The sequence below is a fragment of the Misgurnus anguillicaudatus genome, chromosome 23 (assembly GCF_027580225.2).
Source record: "Misgurnus anguillicaudatus chromosome 23, ASM2758022v2, whole genome shotgun sequence".
NCBI lineage: Eukaryota > Metazoa > Chordata > Actinopteri > Cypriniformes > Cobitidae > Misgurnus > Misgurnus anguillicaudatus.
Window position 1 is genome coordinate 33,766,162 of NC_073359.2, and position 14,889 is coordinate 33,781,050.

At 41.2% G+C, this 14,889-nt stretch overlaps 1 protein-coding gene across 1 annotated transcript in view; it reads left to right on the plus strand.

Moving 5' to 3' along the window:
- LOC141359324 (uncharacterized) overlaps positions 1 to 14,889 on the plus strand; it is a 564,790-nt gene that overhangs the window by 492,485 nt on the left and 57,416 nt on the right. The gene's annotated exons all lie outside the window — the stretch shown is intronic.

Genomic DNA, 14,889 nt, shown 5'->3' on the forward strand with positions numbered 1-14,889 from the left:
AGTCTCAATTTGATGCTTACCCGATGCCTCGGATTGATGATCTGCTAGAGAGGATCGGGAAGGCGAAATACATTACAACCTTGGATCTCTGCAAGGGATACTGGCAGGTACCCCTAGACCCAGCATCACGACCATACACAGCATTCAGGACACCACTTGGGCTGCACCAATTCACGGTTTTACCATTTGGCCTGCATGGGGCGCCAGCGACCTTTCAGAGGCTGATGGACCGAGTGCTACAAGGCTGTGAAGGTTGGTCTGCTGCTTATTTGGATGATGTGGTCATCTACAGCAACTCCTGGGGTGAGCATCTGCAACACTTAAAGAGCACCTTACAGAAGATCCAGAATGCAGGATTGACCCTAAATGTGGACAAGTGTGAGTGGGCAAGGCAGGAGGCGAGGTACTTGGGATACCACCTGGGAAATGGACAGTTGCGTCCTCAGGTGGACAAGGTGGAAGCCATTCGGAGGAGCCCCAGACCAACGACAAAGAAGGAGGTGAGGTGTTTCTTGGGACTGATTGGCTGGTACCGAAGATTCGTATCAGACTTCGCCACTCTGGCAGTGCCACTCACAAACCTGCTCGGAAAGGGGATCAAGAATCCAATACCTTGGACGGAGGACTGCGAGAATGCCTTTGTCAAGTTGAAGGAGAGGATTTGTGCTGATCCTGTGCTGCAAAGTCCAGACTTTACCCAGCAGTTCCTCGTACAGGTGGATGCCTCGGCGACAGGGCTGGGAGCAGTTCTGTTACAGGGAGCAACAGGAGAAGAAAGGCCTGTCACCTACCTCAGCCGGAAACTGCTGCCACGAGAAACACGTTACTCTGCAGTGGAGAAGGAATGCCTCGCCATAAAGTGGGCCCGAGAAAGTCTCCGATATTACCTCTTGGGACGGGAGTTTGACTTGGAGACAGACCACAGAGCATTAACATGGATCCACTCCATGAAGGACCGAAACTCCAGGGTCACAAGATGGTACCTCAGCCTCCAGCCCTATAATTTCAAGGTGCGGCATCGTCCTGGAAAGCAGAACGTGGTCGCCGACTACCTGTCTCGGTTCCCGGTCAGTGCGCGGCTTAGAGAGGGGGGGGATAATGTGACGGAGGAGAACTAGCCCTCCCCGCTGGGTAATCATTACTGGCAACCACACACACAAACACACAAACATATCGCATTCACTTACCTCTCATAATCCATCCCGTTTCCCCCGGCTGTCGAAGCTGTGAGTGCACGCACACTCTGATGGCACATGGACATGTTTACATATCACTCTTCCCATCTGTTAGCATCCATAACTTGGACCCTTCATACACACACATTGTCGTTGCACGCACGCTGTTTTGTTTGTTTGTTTGTTTGTTTGTTTTGGTTAGCTGCCTTCTGTTACGGTAGGTATAACCGGATAATGGAAAATAATAAGAGATGAACCCAAACGCAAGATGTATGAAAATATAACTATTTATTAAACTGAAACTGAAAACACCCACGAGGGGGTAAAAACAGAAGGAAACATAAACACTGTGTTGAAACACAAAATAAACAGAATACGAGAAACACTCGGAAGAAAACTGGAAACATGAACACAGTATCAACAAACAACGCACGCACACCACACAGAGAACACAAGGGCATTATATAGAGACACCACATCAATGGGGAACAGGTGAACATAATTAATCACTTAAGACATGATTACATAAGGGAGTAGGGTAAAAGTGACAAGACACTGGGAATACGTGTTACACATACATGATGTGAAAACACACGTATTCCCACATAAAACAATGCTGCCCTGGCCCTGCCCTCTGGATAATAACCAAACTCAGGCAAGACCATGACAGCCACAAAACACTGGGAACACGTGTCACACAGATATGATGTGAACACACGTGTTCCCACATACACACACTGCTGCCCTGACCTTGCCCACAGAACATAGACCTGAAACTATACTAAGGTCTGGCAAGATCATGACAGCAACAAGACACCGGGAACATGTGGCAGCCACACACAGAATGTGATCCCACATGTCCCCACACAGAACATGATACTGCCACGGTCCTGTCAGATGCACTCAGACCTCCATCTAGCACAGATGTCCGACAGGACCGTGACAGTACCCCCGTCTTTAAAGGCGGATCCAAGACGCCAAGAACAACAACAAATAAAACATTAAACACGAGGAACGAAAGACTGCACAACAGAAGACAACCACGACAACAATACCACAAACAACAAGGGTAAACAAACATAGGTAACAAACGGATTGGGGTGATGTAACAAAAACAATACATGATGAAGGGGAGGTGGGGAAAAAACAGGGGAAACAAAATGTCCATGGGGCACATGAGTCTTCACGTCCCGTGGCTGAAATGCCGACTGGTGACGTGTCTCCGGCTGCGCCGGCGGGTGACGTGTCTCCGGTTGCGCCGGCGGGTGACGTGTCTCCGGCTGCGCCGGCGGGTGACGTGTCTCCGGCTGCGCCGGCGGGTGACGTGTCTCCGGCTGCGCCGACGGGTGACGTGTCTCCGGCTGCGCCGGCGGGTGACGAGTCTCTGGCTGCACCGGCGGGTGACGTGTCCTTGACTGCGCCGGCGGGTGACGTGTCTCCGGCTGCGCCGGCTGGTGACGTGTCTCCGGCTGCACCGGCGGATGACGTGTCTCCGGCTGCACCGGCGGATGACGTGTCTCCGGCTGCACCGGCGGATGACGTGTCCCCGGCTGCACCGGCGGATGACGTGTCCCCGGCTGCACCGGCGGATGACGTGTCCCCGGCTGCACCGGCGGATGACGTGTCTCCGGCTGCACCGGCGGATGAAGTGTCTCCGGCTGCACCGGCGGACGACGAGTCTCCAGCTGCGCTGATTCCGAGGCCCTCTTCGTCCTCCTCCCTCTGGAAGCAGGGAGTGCAGGACCGAGACTGGCCCCGGGAGTAGTCTCCAACACCGGGGAGACGGGAGTCGATCTCTCCAGCCGAGTAGCCCCGGCCCTAATAGCCCTCAAGCCGGCCTGCGTCTGGCGGGATCCAGCAGGTCCGGTTGGCCGCCGCCTGGCGTAAACTTCGGGTCCGCATACGAGTGGGTCATAGAATTCGTAACCCGACTCGTATGCGGGACGTGAACCCCTTCCCCGTATCGCCAGGCGGCTACCGGCAAACATCTCGCTGGGTTCTGTTTGGTGCGTGCGTTATGTTACGGTAGGTATAACCGGATAATGGAAAATAATAAGAGATGAACCCAAACGCAAGATGTATGAAAATATAACTATTTATTAAACTGAAACTGAAAACACCCACGAGGGGGTAAAAACAGAAGGAAACATAAACACTGTGTTGAAACACAAAATAAACAGAATACGAGAAACACTCGGAAGAAAACTGGAAACATGAACACAGTATCAACAAACAACGCACGCACACCACACAGAGAACACAAGGGCATTATATAGAGACACCACATCAATGGGGAACAGGTGAACATAATTAATCACTTAAGACATGATTACATAAGGGAGTAGGGTAAAAGTGACAAGACACTGGGAATACGTGTTACACATACATGATGTGAAAACACACGTATTCCCACATAAAACAATGCTGCCCTGGCCCTGCCCTCTGGATAATAACCAAACTCAGGCAAGACCATGACAGCCACAAAACACTGGGAACACGTGTCACACAGATATGATGTGAACACACGTGTTCCCACATACACACACTGCTGCCCTGACCTTGCCCACAGAACATAGACCTGAAACTATACTAAGGTCTGGCAAGATCATGACAGCAACAAGACACCGGGAACATGTGGCAGCCACACACAGAATGTGATCCCACATGTCCCCACACAGAACATGATACTGCCACGGTCCTGTCAGATGCACTCAGACCTCCATCTAGCACAGATGTCCGACAGGACCGTGACACCTTCGGACTGACACGCTGTGCCGGCAAACCCGAGCGATCGAGCGGCGCGCGCTTATGACGTCATCAAGGTGCGCCGCGCCGGCGCAGTACACCCGAAGGTTGGCGAGTCCATTTATTTTTGTTAAAGGGGTATTGTTATTTTGTGTATGTTAATGTTAAGTGTTTATTACGTTTGATTTATGTGTTAATATGTGTATTTATCTTTTAAAAGATAAATGTTATTTTTATGTTTGGTTTAATAAGTGTATTTAAATCCTTAAAGGTGAAGGAGGGTTTTAATTAATTTTTACTTACCTGAGAGTTAAGCTCCCGATTTAGGGGAGGAGTCTGGCCTATAAAGAGAGAGGCCAGACTCACAGAAGGGACTTGTTTACCAAGTCGACCAAAGTGAGTGGTAGTGGAGGAAGTTGTCTGATATATTGTTGATATTTGCTTGTGTATACGTTTTCATCATTATTTTGCCTTTTTGTTTATTTATTTGGTACTTTGGGTTTTTTTTTTGTCTGCACTTGTAAATATAAATATATATCACATTTGGTTATCTTCTCATACACTGTAAATAAACTTCACCTTGTACGAAAGTACTCTTACGGTTTGAGCCATCGTTATTGTGGTATTTTGAGACATACCCACGTCTCAAAGCGAACTGGTGGTGTTCGCTTTATCACAGTTGGTGGCAGCAGTGGGATGGCTCCCCGTAAGCATAAAGGCCGGGCACGGACCAAAGTGAGTGGTAGTGGAGGAAGTTGTCTGATATATTGTTGATATTTGCTTGTGTATACGTTTTCATCATTATTTTGCCTTTTTGTTTATTTATTTGGTACTTTGAGTTTTTTTTTTTTGTCTGCACTTGTAAATATAAATATATATCACATTTGGTTATCTTCTCATACACTGTAAATAAACTTCACCTTGTACGAAAGTACTCTTACGGTTTGAGCCATCGTTATTGTGGTATTTTGAGACATACCCACGTCTCAAAGCGAACTGGTGGTGTTTGCTTTATCACACTATTTTACATATTATCTGTTCTGTTGTAGCCTATAAAATAGTGACTAAACATGACCCATCACCTCGTTTTTTATCCAACCAGCTGTTCCTTTAACTGCTGCTAAAATCCTGATTTAGATATGCAAAAATCACCATACATTTACATTGTAGCTTTACTGCTGTTGCTCTTCTCATAATTGTTGTTGTGTTTTGAGCCATTTCTTGATTTTAAATGCGAGTGATATAGCGCAGACAATTCGGTGCAAATTAAGAAATATAAGAGAATACACTGTTGTTGTTAGACAACAGAACACGTCATACAGCATCATAGGGAGGGAGAAAGCTCGCACACAGACTCACACTACTGCTAATCTTTCTTCAAGTCATGTTAACTCGATCAGTCGTCTTTGTCAGAGACATCTGTGAATGTTGACGTTTACGCAAAAAAGAAAGTACATTAAAAACACTGCCACCTTTTCACTGTCACATAAGAGAGAGGCGCGCGCGGTCGAGGCGCTGCAAGCAACATGAGTGATAGAGAGAGAGAGAGAGAGAGAGAGAGAGAGAGAGAGAGAGGGGACGCGCTGAACACTCGCAACAATGAATTGAGCCGTTTAAAATAGTAAAATAAAAATGTAAATGGGAATCATGAAAAATCTATTTGTTGCGTCCAGTGTTGATTCCGTGGCGGAATCACGAGCAAACACTGATAGCCTTTAACATCCAAAGACAGAGTCATTGTACTTCTCAAAAGAGTTAATAAAACAGTACTGACTAGCACGCCGTTTCATTAAAGGAATTCTTCATCCAATTGAAATTTGAATATATTATTAAATTGTGTCACCTATGTAGTAGGGCTGTGTATCGCCAACAATTTCCCGATTCGATACGCATCCCGATACAAGGGCCCCGATACGATGCGCATCACGATACAAGACTATTTTGAATTATTATTATTTTTCAGAATTAAGTAACATTATTACTATTATTGTTTAATGTACATTGAATAAGCAGTGTTGTAACTAGGGGTGCACCGAAATTTCGGTCGCCGAAAATTTCGGCCGAAAATGGCATTATCGGTTTCGGGCCGAAATAAAAAATCCAGCCGAAAATGTAAACCGAAAATGAATGTCAACCGCGCCCCTTTCATCTGTGCGCTAGCGCTTGGGTTTCACTCAGCCTCACGGTGATCAGTCGTCTCCCACCCCTCCCCTTCGTGCTCAAGCAGGTTTCACTCAGGGTCCAGCTGTTTGCATGCGTCTGCAAAGATTAAGAATGTCTTGATGTGTAAACTTTAGAGAGAGTCGCGCTATGTGTCTCTTACTGTAATCCATTAACGTACATTTGGCGAATAAAGCAATGAAACACAACGTAACGTTTTTATGTGGAGCGACTGTTGGGCTGTTTGGGATTCACCATCAGTCTCTGTATATGCATGCGTTTAAGTGCCCTTAAAGCCGAAAGTATACTAGGGACGTCCGCGTATGCGCGCCATCATTTTCGTCATCAGGAGGGTCCGCGGCCGGCCGCGCGGACCGTCCGCATGCAGCCCAAAATTTGAGACCGCACGGACAGTGCGCGTACAGTCCGTGTACAACATCGCATGCGCGTGACAATATTTAGACAGGACACTCCACTACAAACAATTATACAAAGGAAATAGACAGCATTTGCACACATACTATCATTTTTCTTCTTTAATTTTATTTCATCCATAAACAGAAAGCTGTGGAGCATGTTTGTTACCATATTGTTTGATTCCTGCTCTTTGTTGTCTTCTTGTTTGTTCTAAACTGTGTTTGCAATGGTGGATCGGTTTCTTTTCTTCACCTATCCTAATGTTTTAATGTACTGTAAATGTCTCCAAATCAGTGCTGCACTAGAGTAATAATTTGAATAGAGACGCGTTTAAAAAAAAACAAGCAAACATAAATTCTCTCTGTTATTGACAGGGCACATATAAACAAAATTCTCTCCACAGTATTCTTTTTCTAATAAAAACATTTGTTTTTGTCTGTATAGATTACAGTAAGATTAACCTACTGAAGTCTGTGTCATTAATGTTGATCAAACAACCCATGACAAAGAGACAAATAGCTCTAAAAAATAATAATATATTTAATTTATTGTGTTATGATTAATTTAATTTGATTTCTGTACCTTATGCTAATTTCAGACCTTATTAATGTACAACTTTGTTCTCTTGTATAAATGTTTGCAATTTCTTTATTGTTTTTTAGATTTTTCCCACCTGCTTTTTGCTGATCCGAAAAATAATCTGATCTGTGCCTCAAAAACTGTAATGTGATCCGAACTGTGAGTTTTTTTATCCGTCACACACCCCTAGTAAAGTTAGCACACAGTGATAGCCATAAATGCAATTGTACTAATAATTGGCATAATAATTTATTTCGGTGTTTCGGTTTCGGTTTTTCGGCCTTGGTTTCCTTTTTTCGGTTTTCGGTTTCGGCCAAGAATTTTCATTTCGGTGCATCACTAGTTGTAACAGTTGTCTTTTTTGCCATTCATTTATTAGCTTTTGGTGTAACTCATAGAAATTCTTAAAATCTCAGAGTTAATACTTAACTTATGTTTTTTTAAAAACAGTTTTACAAAGAAAAAGTGTCCTACTCTAGGCATTATATTTGTCTCTTATTTCATTATTCTATTATATCTATGAATATATGTGTAAACATGCAGTCAGACTTTTTTATAGAAATCAGATTATTAATGTGACAGCTTTGAAGTAGCTCTGTATCTCTTCTCTAGATGTACACTTTTCACATGCAAATCTTTGTCGTGTTTCTTCTCAAATGCGTTAGTACTGTTTTATAAGAGAGCGACCAGTAAGTATAGGCTAAGATATCTGCGCTTTCATACTGAACTCATTGATTTTAAATACGCGTGAGAGAGAGAGAGAGAGAACGCGGCTCGCAGGCACGTGCGCCAGCGAGACAGACACGTAAAGTGAAAGTACACCCCGCTACCTTTAACTCTACGTACTCCGCGGGACACATACGTCCTTTCCATATAGATCACGCATCAGCAGCGATTGGTCACATTACTTTAAAAAGTGCATCCGAATCGATACGGAAGATGCTGTATCGATGCGCGCATCGTCAGGCGTCCATGACGATGTATCGTCGTATCGATATTTTGAACACAGCACTACTATGTAGTAGAACTGTGGAGTTATTTTAGAAATTGGTGCCTTCTAGGCCGAGAAAAGTCAGAAAATTTTGTTTTTTGCTCATGTGGATGAAAAACACCAAGTCCCAGAATGCATTGCTTCGCTGCTCTACGAGGCCACTCCCTAGTCACGCCTACCGGTTCGAGACGGCAGGAGGGAGGGAGGGAGATTCAACTCGGCTAAATACAACTTTTACAGACACGTCTGCAACGATTTAGTTGATATATTATTATAAATACTACCTTTTCCACATTGAAATGATGATACGTTGCGTTGTAACGGGATGTTCAACCAAAACCGGGAAAGGACAAGCAGTAAGTTTTCATCATTTGCCGCGGTGTAAACAATGGCTGCGGGCTATCAACCACAAGAAGACAACGATGCGGTAAAATTGAAAAACCTGAGGGTTTGCAGTCTCCATTTCAAGCTGGAAGATATCGAACCCAATGTACTCGGAATGAAGCGAAACACGCTAAAGGACACTGCGATTCCGTCTATATGTACCTTCACAGACACGACGAACAGCCGGGGCCATCTGGTATCAAACGCATTCGTCTACGTTAGAGGTAAGACTTTTGCTAATACTCGTTTCTGATCACACAGTAGCCTTTACATAGTACAGTTGTAAGCAGTAAAGTTCGCAAAGTAACGCTAGATAGACAATGACATATAAGTTGTCTGTTCTCAACATAAAAAAACTGTTAGCTACCGAGCTACTTCTAGAGTACTTCTAGAATTTTGGGTTAAGATCTAGAAGATGGTCAGTTATGCTACATGACTCTCATCAATAAACTCTTCTCATCTGAACTTTGGTCCTGCTTACTCCCTTTGGGGCTGTTTATTTCTGGTATTAAGATGTGTTTTCATCCATCAGATCACAAGTGGACAATACTTAATACTAGGGATGCTCCGATCGATCGGCCGATAACGGCATTAAATGCCGATCTCATGAGCCGATCTTTCTGTTTACTTTTGTCATCATAGCGTTCCTGATGCGGCTGCAATTAGAGACCATTTTACACAGTGTGAGCATTTTGTAACCCGTTGCTCATGTGTGACGTGCAGATCTGGATTTCTCTCTCTGTCTTTACAGAGATATGCGTATTTTCTATGAGGACGCGCTCCGGTCCTCAGCACGATGAGTCTTCACATCCCTATCAAACAGTGTAAACAACACATCTATCGTGGACAATTGCATCCTCATGCCGAAAGTTTATTACTTGCATTCGTTTTAAAGTTTTGAAGATTTAAACTTCCATTTTCCTCACAGCTGCTCTTGTTTGCGGACACCCGCCGCACGCATACACAGCAGGCTGTCATCAGTGCACGTGAAGAGAACGATCTCTCTCTCACGTCTTAAAGCTACAGTAACCTAATTCATCTCTCAATAAAATGACTCTCTGCTCATCAGTGAAGAACTGTTGTACTTCATACGAATGCGTGTATATTTAATTCATACAGTAAAGACTGTGAAGTGTTTTATTTTAATTACTTTTAACAGACATAAACCTTTTTAAATGCATGATATTACATTTCTCTTTGCAAGAAGAAATATTTATTGTGCTTATTTATTTGATTCTCTATTAAAACAATAATATACCTAATTTATAGTTAGTTTCATTTCTACAAATGGTGCAAACTCTGCTAGATTATAGATAAAAGATTCCCATTCCACTGCCATTCTGTGATCAGCACTGATCGGCAGATCATGATCTTGGTGATCGGTAATCGGCCCAAAAAATGCTGATGGGAGCATCTCTACTAAATACAGATGTAAACAGTGTTCAAAATGTTTTGAGCTTGACCACTTTGGATCACATTCAGAGGGAGTCAAAAACACATTTGACCGTATTGCTTTATGTATTAGAACAACTGCTCACCCAAAATCAAGAAAATCTAACAACTGCTTATAAAATCATCAAGGCAAAAATGTATTAAAAAAGTTAAATACATATATTACAAGCCTAGACATGTGAACAATTAAAAAAAAAATCACATTGTAAAAATCTCACCTCCCATCTGCCTATTCATGTCCTCTTTAGGAGATCCAGCTGTTTAAACAAACATTCACCTTAATTAGTTATTTTGTTCACACAATTTAAGAAAACTTATAAGCACATTTTTGTTAAAAACAGTCATGTTGTGATACTGCTGCCAATAATCACTTTAAAAATCTCACTACACAAAATGTTTGTGCCTTACTTATATGGTGGTGTTTAGATATGATTATGCATGTGTTTGTGTAAGCACAGAGATTTTATTTTAAGTCCACTGTTTTATATAATCTTATCTGAACACAAAGAGCTGTGTGATGTAACGTCACAGAAAAGCTTGCAAAGCTGTTTAGAAATAAAATTATTTATAAAAGTGCTACAAAATAAATCAGAGTTAACAGTGAAAGCATAATCAGCACAAACTGAACTCAATGGGCTCTATCTTACACCCGGCGCAATGCAGCGCAATGCGCGACGCAAGTGTCTTTCGCTAGTTTCCACCCTAATTTTCACGTTTAGCGCCGCGTTGTTTAAATAGCAAATGGATTTGCGCCCCCTTTGCGCCCATGGGCGTTCTGGTCTGAAAAACGAGGTGTGTTCAGGCGCATTGTTGGCGCGTTGCTATTTTGAGGCAACTAAAATAGACTACGCCATTGACCAACAAAAACCTGGTCTAAAGTCTAAAGTCAATGGCGCAATATGTTTTATGTTATTTAAAGAGCGCATTAGTAAAATGCGCCTATAAACGGGAGGACAACGCGGGTTTGCTTTATCACAAAGTACATGAATGCGCAGCAGCACAAAAATGCTTTTAAATATGGAAGATTAAAGGATTGAATGTAAAAGATTATTATTGAGTCTCTTGGACATGAATGAGGACTAATTATGAGACGTTAGAAGGCTTCACCTGCAGCCTGGTAAGTAAATAAATGCTTTGCTTTAAACAAATGCATCTGTTTTTAAATGTTTTTAAATGCTACCTCGCGAATTTATTGTATATGATGACTCTGTACCTGTGGATATGGTCAGATGAGAAACATTTTTAAGCAATGCTAAAAAAAACTCTTTGCTAAAAAACCGCTGTCCAAAGTGCTGAAACGTGCGGAGAGCCGTTTGTAAATTCTTTATCTTCTGTTTGTTACAAATAAAGTATTTTTAGAGTACAAACCTTATCTTACATACTTGTAAATTATTTTTTGATGATATTGGATATACATTTAAATCAATTACAAGCCTGCTTTTTTACTTCCATGACTAAATGAAAACGGGTTTTAAAGGTTTTAATAAAAAAATAACTATTTCAATACAAGTGAAAAACAACACAATTATTTAACATTAATCTTAAACTGGGGATCTTCTTCCTCCGCTTATTTTTTCAGTTTACAAAGTCCGTCATCTAAATAGGGATTAAACATAGCGCCAGCGCAACTTGCTTTTAAAGGGGATGAGAGCTGAGACTCTCATTGGTTTACTGCACGTTACGCCCAAAATACTCCCATTACAATAGAACCAACCCTTTTCGACCATGCGCTCGGCGCACAAATCATTTTTCCCGTCGTTAAATTAGCAAAAGTGGATTCGGACACGCCCATTTAGACGTTGCGCTGTGCGCTTTAGACAATGCGCTTAGATCGTTAAAATAGGGCCCAATAAGTGAATGAAGAATCAGTTTAGATGTCTTGTGTGTTTGTGTTTCAGTGAATCAGTGTAGTAATGAATCATCTCTAATCTCATCAAATCACTGAGATGAACACAAGATCATCTGACAGTGTTGTTAGTTTACTGTGTGTCAGCATCACCGTGTCACTAATCTGTGTAACATCAGCGGTTCTGTGTTCATGATTTTCACATCAAATCTCATTAGATGTTTCATTCACTGGTCAAAGTCAAACAAAAATCCTACATACAGGTTGAAATGTACAAAAAATGTCTGCTTTATCACAGCACACACCCAGTGTGTTTTGGTTTGATAGTGAACTATTATTTTGATTCTAGTGCATCATCACATCTAATTTAATCAGATTTTTCGTGGCAAATGCCGTTATATTATTTTTGGGCATGAGTCTTAACCTTGAACTCAAACCATATATAGTCAATAGGATTTATTATTTAAAGTTTTTAATAGTTTTTTAGGGTTCATTCTCTCCAAAGAAAAGAAAGAAAAGTAGCTTAGCTACTTACCAATCACATTAACTTGGGTTTTGTAGTGTGATGTTTCTTTATTGTTGGTGATCTTTACTTCATAGAGTCCAGTGTCCTGTTCTGATATATCATTGATGGTGAGATATCCAACAGAATGATTAAATTCCAGTCTGCCATTAAACTGCGGATCAACACTTCTAATTAAATAGATCCCTTTGTCTTCTGTCATCACTCCAGTCATAATCACACGATCTTTAAACTTCCACTCAATCAGAGTCCCTATCTGTAGTTCACTTTCAGCACCGCGTAGAGCGACAGGATCTCCTTTAAACATTGCTAAAACTATCCTACCTGTTATAGAAACACACAGAAACACAGGAGAAAAAACATTACACATTTCATTAAAGAGGTCATGACATTAGGAATCAAATTTGCTTTCATCTTTTGACATATAACTACATCATTAATACATCCTGCAAGCTTCATAGCTTAAAACAATCTTCTGATCAATAACAACGACATTTAAACAACTATTGTCCTGGAAAAAAACAGAAGGGCTTTTCACACTGCACTTAACCCTGGACGTCACCTTAAGTTTTTTAAGGTGGAGTAATAAATAGTGTTTTTGCATTTTGCACGGGCGTAGAGGATTGGATTAATATCTATTTGGCCAAGACACATTTATATGGCTGAATGTAAATGGAACGGTTTTAACAAATCAGATCAGAGAAAACACATGAAGTGACCAGGTGTCAAAAGCCTCTTATAGTTTATGATAAGATCATGAGGAGTGTGTAATGCGCTGTTCTGTCATGTTGGTGAATGATTTCAGCGCTGATAGTGATGAGCTTCCTGATCTCTGCTTTAGTCCACATTTCTGTAGATTTGAATGTTGATCTGTGTTTAAATCCCTGTGACAAAGGCTGAACCATAACTTCTTGTTGTGATTACACACAAGTCTTTGCTTTCAACATTAGGCTCTTTTAACACTGGAGCACATCATAATGTTAAGTCTGTGTTTTTTATTCAGAGTCGTTTGGTTCGTGATGACACACAGCTCTCTCACATGTCATCATATTGCTTAGTTGATCCGTCACATGCGCATCTCATACATTCATGTAACCCCGCTGTGTGCATCAGAACGTTTTTATGAAGGCAGATCTCACGTCTCTCTGTTTGAACCGTGCTCTGGTGTGATCACAACGCATGTTCTAAACCTGACATCAACTGAACCGCACCCAAACCCACCTCTGCAAACCGGCCAGGACGCAATTAACCAAACTATGAATAGGCACAGTACAGAACGATCATACCAGTCAAATGAACCAGACTTTGGGGATAAAATGCGCTCAGGCACAGTTTGTTTGGAATAATGTGAACGTGCTCAAAGACAAAATTTTGGGTTAAGATCTAGAAGACGGTCAGTTATGCTACATGACTCTCATCAATAAACTTTTCTCATCTGAACTTTGGTCCTTCTTACTCCCTTTGGGACTGATTACTTCTGGTATTAAGATGTGTTTTCATTGATCAGATCACAAGTAGACAGTGCTAAATACAGATGTAAACAGTGTTCAAAATGCTTTGAGCTCATCCACTTTGGATCACATTCAAAGGTTGTTGAAAACACATTTGATGTATAAGAACAACTGCTCAGCAAAAATCAAGAAAACCTAACAACTGCTAATAAAACCTTCAAGGCAAAAATGTTTTAAAAAAATTAAAATTTAAATACATAGAGCACACGCTTAGACTTGTGAACAATTTAACTAAAAAAAAAACACAATGTAAAAATCTCACCTCCCATCTGCGTATTCAAGTCCTCTTCAGTAGATTCACCTGTTTAAACAAACATTCACCTAAATTAAAAACTTTGTTCACACAATTTAATAAAATGTATATGCACATTTTTGTTGTGATACTGCTGCCAAAATCACTTTAACAATCTCACTACACAAAAATTTTGTGCCTTACTTATACTATATGGTGTTTAGATGTGTGAATGAAAAAAATAAAAGAAACAACAACACACATCAGATTGTCAGTTATGGTTTTAAATTGCAATCTTATCTGGTACATTATCTAGCAAACGCCAGAAAGCTTTCTGTTAAAATAAGAATCACAATTAAACCAAAACATTCAACATTTATAAATGTCTCATGAATGTGTTTGTGTAAGCACAGAGTTTTTGTCTTTAGTCCGCTGCAATGTTTTGTATTTGTTTATCTGAACACAAAGAGCTGTGTGATGTAACGTCACAGAAAAGCTTGCAAAGCTGTTTAGAAATAAAATTATTTATAAAAGTGCTACAAAATAAATCAGAGTTAACAGTGAAAGCATCAGCAGCACAAACTGAACTCAATAAGTGAATGAAGAATCAGTTCAGATGTCTTGTGTCTTTGTGTTTCAGTGAATCAGTGTATTAATGAATCATCTCTAATCTCATCAAATCACTGAGATGAACACAAAATCATCTGATAGTGTTGTTGGTTTACTGTGCTACCATGTCACTAATCTGTGTAACATCAGCGGTTCTGTGTTCATGATTTTAACCCCAAATCTCATTAGATGTTTTTTTCACTGGTCAAATGAAGAAAAATCATACAGGTTAAAATAAAAATGTTTGTTTTATTGCAGCACACAC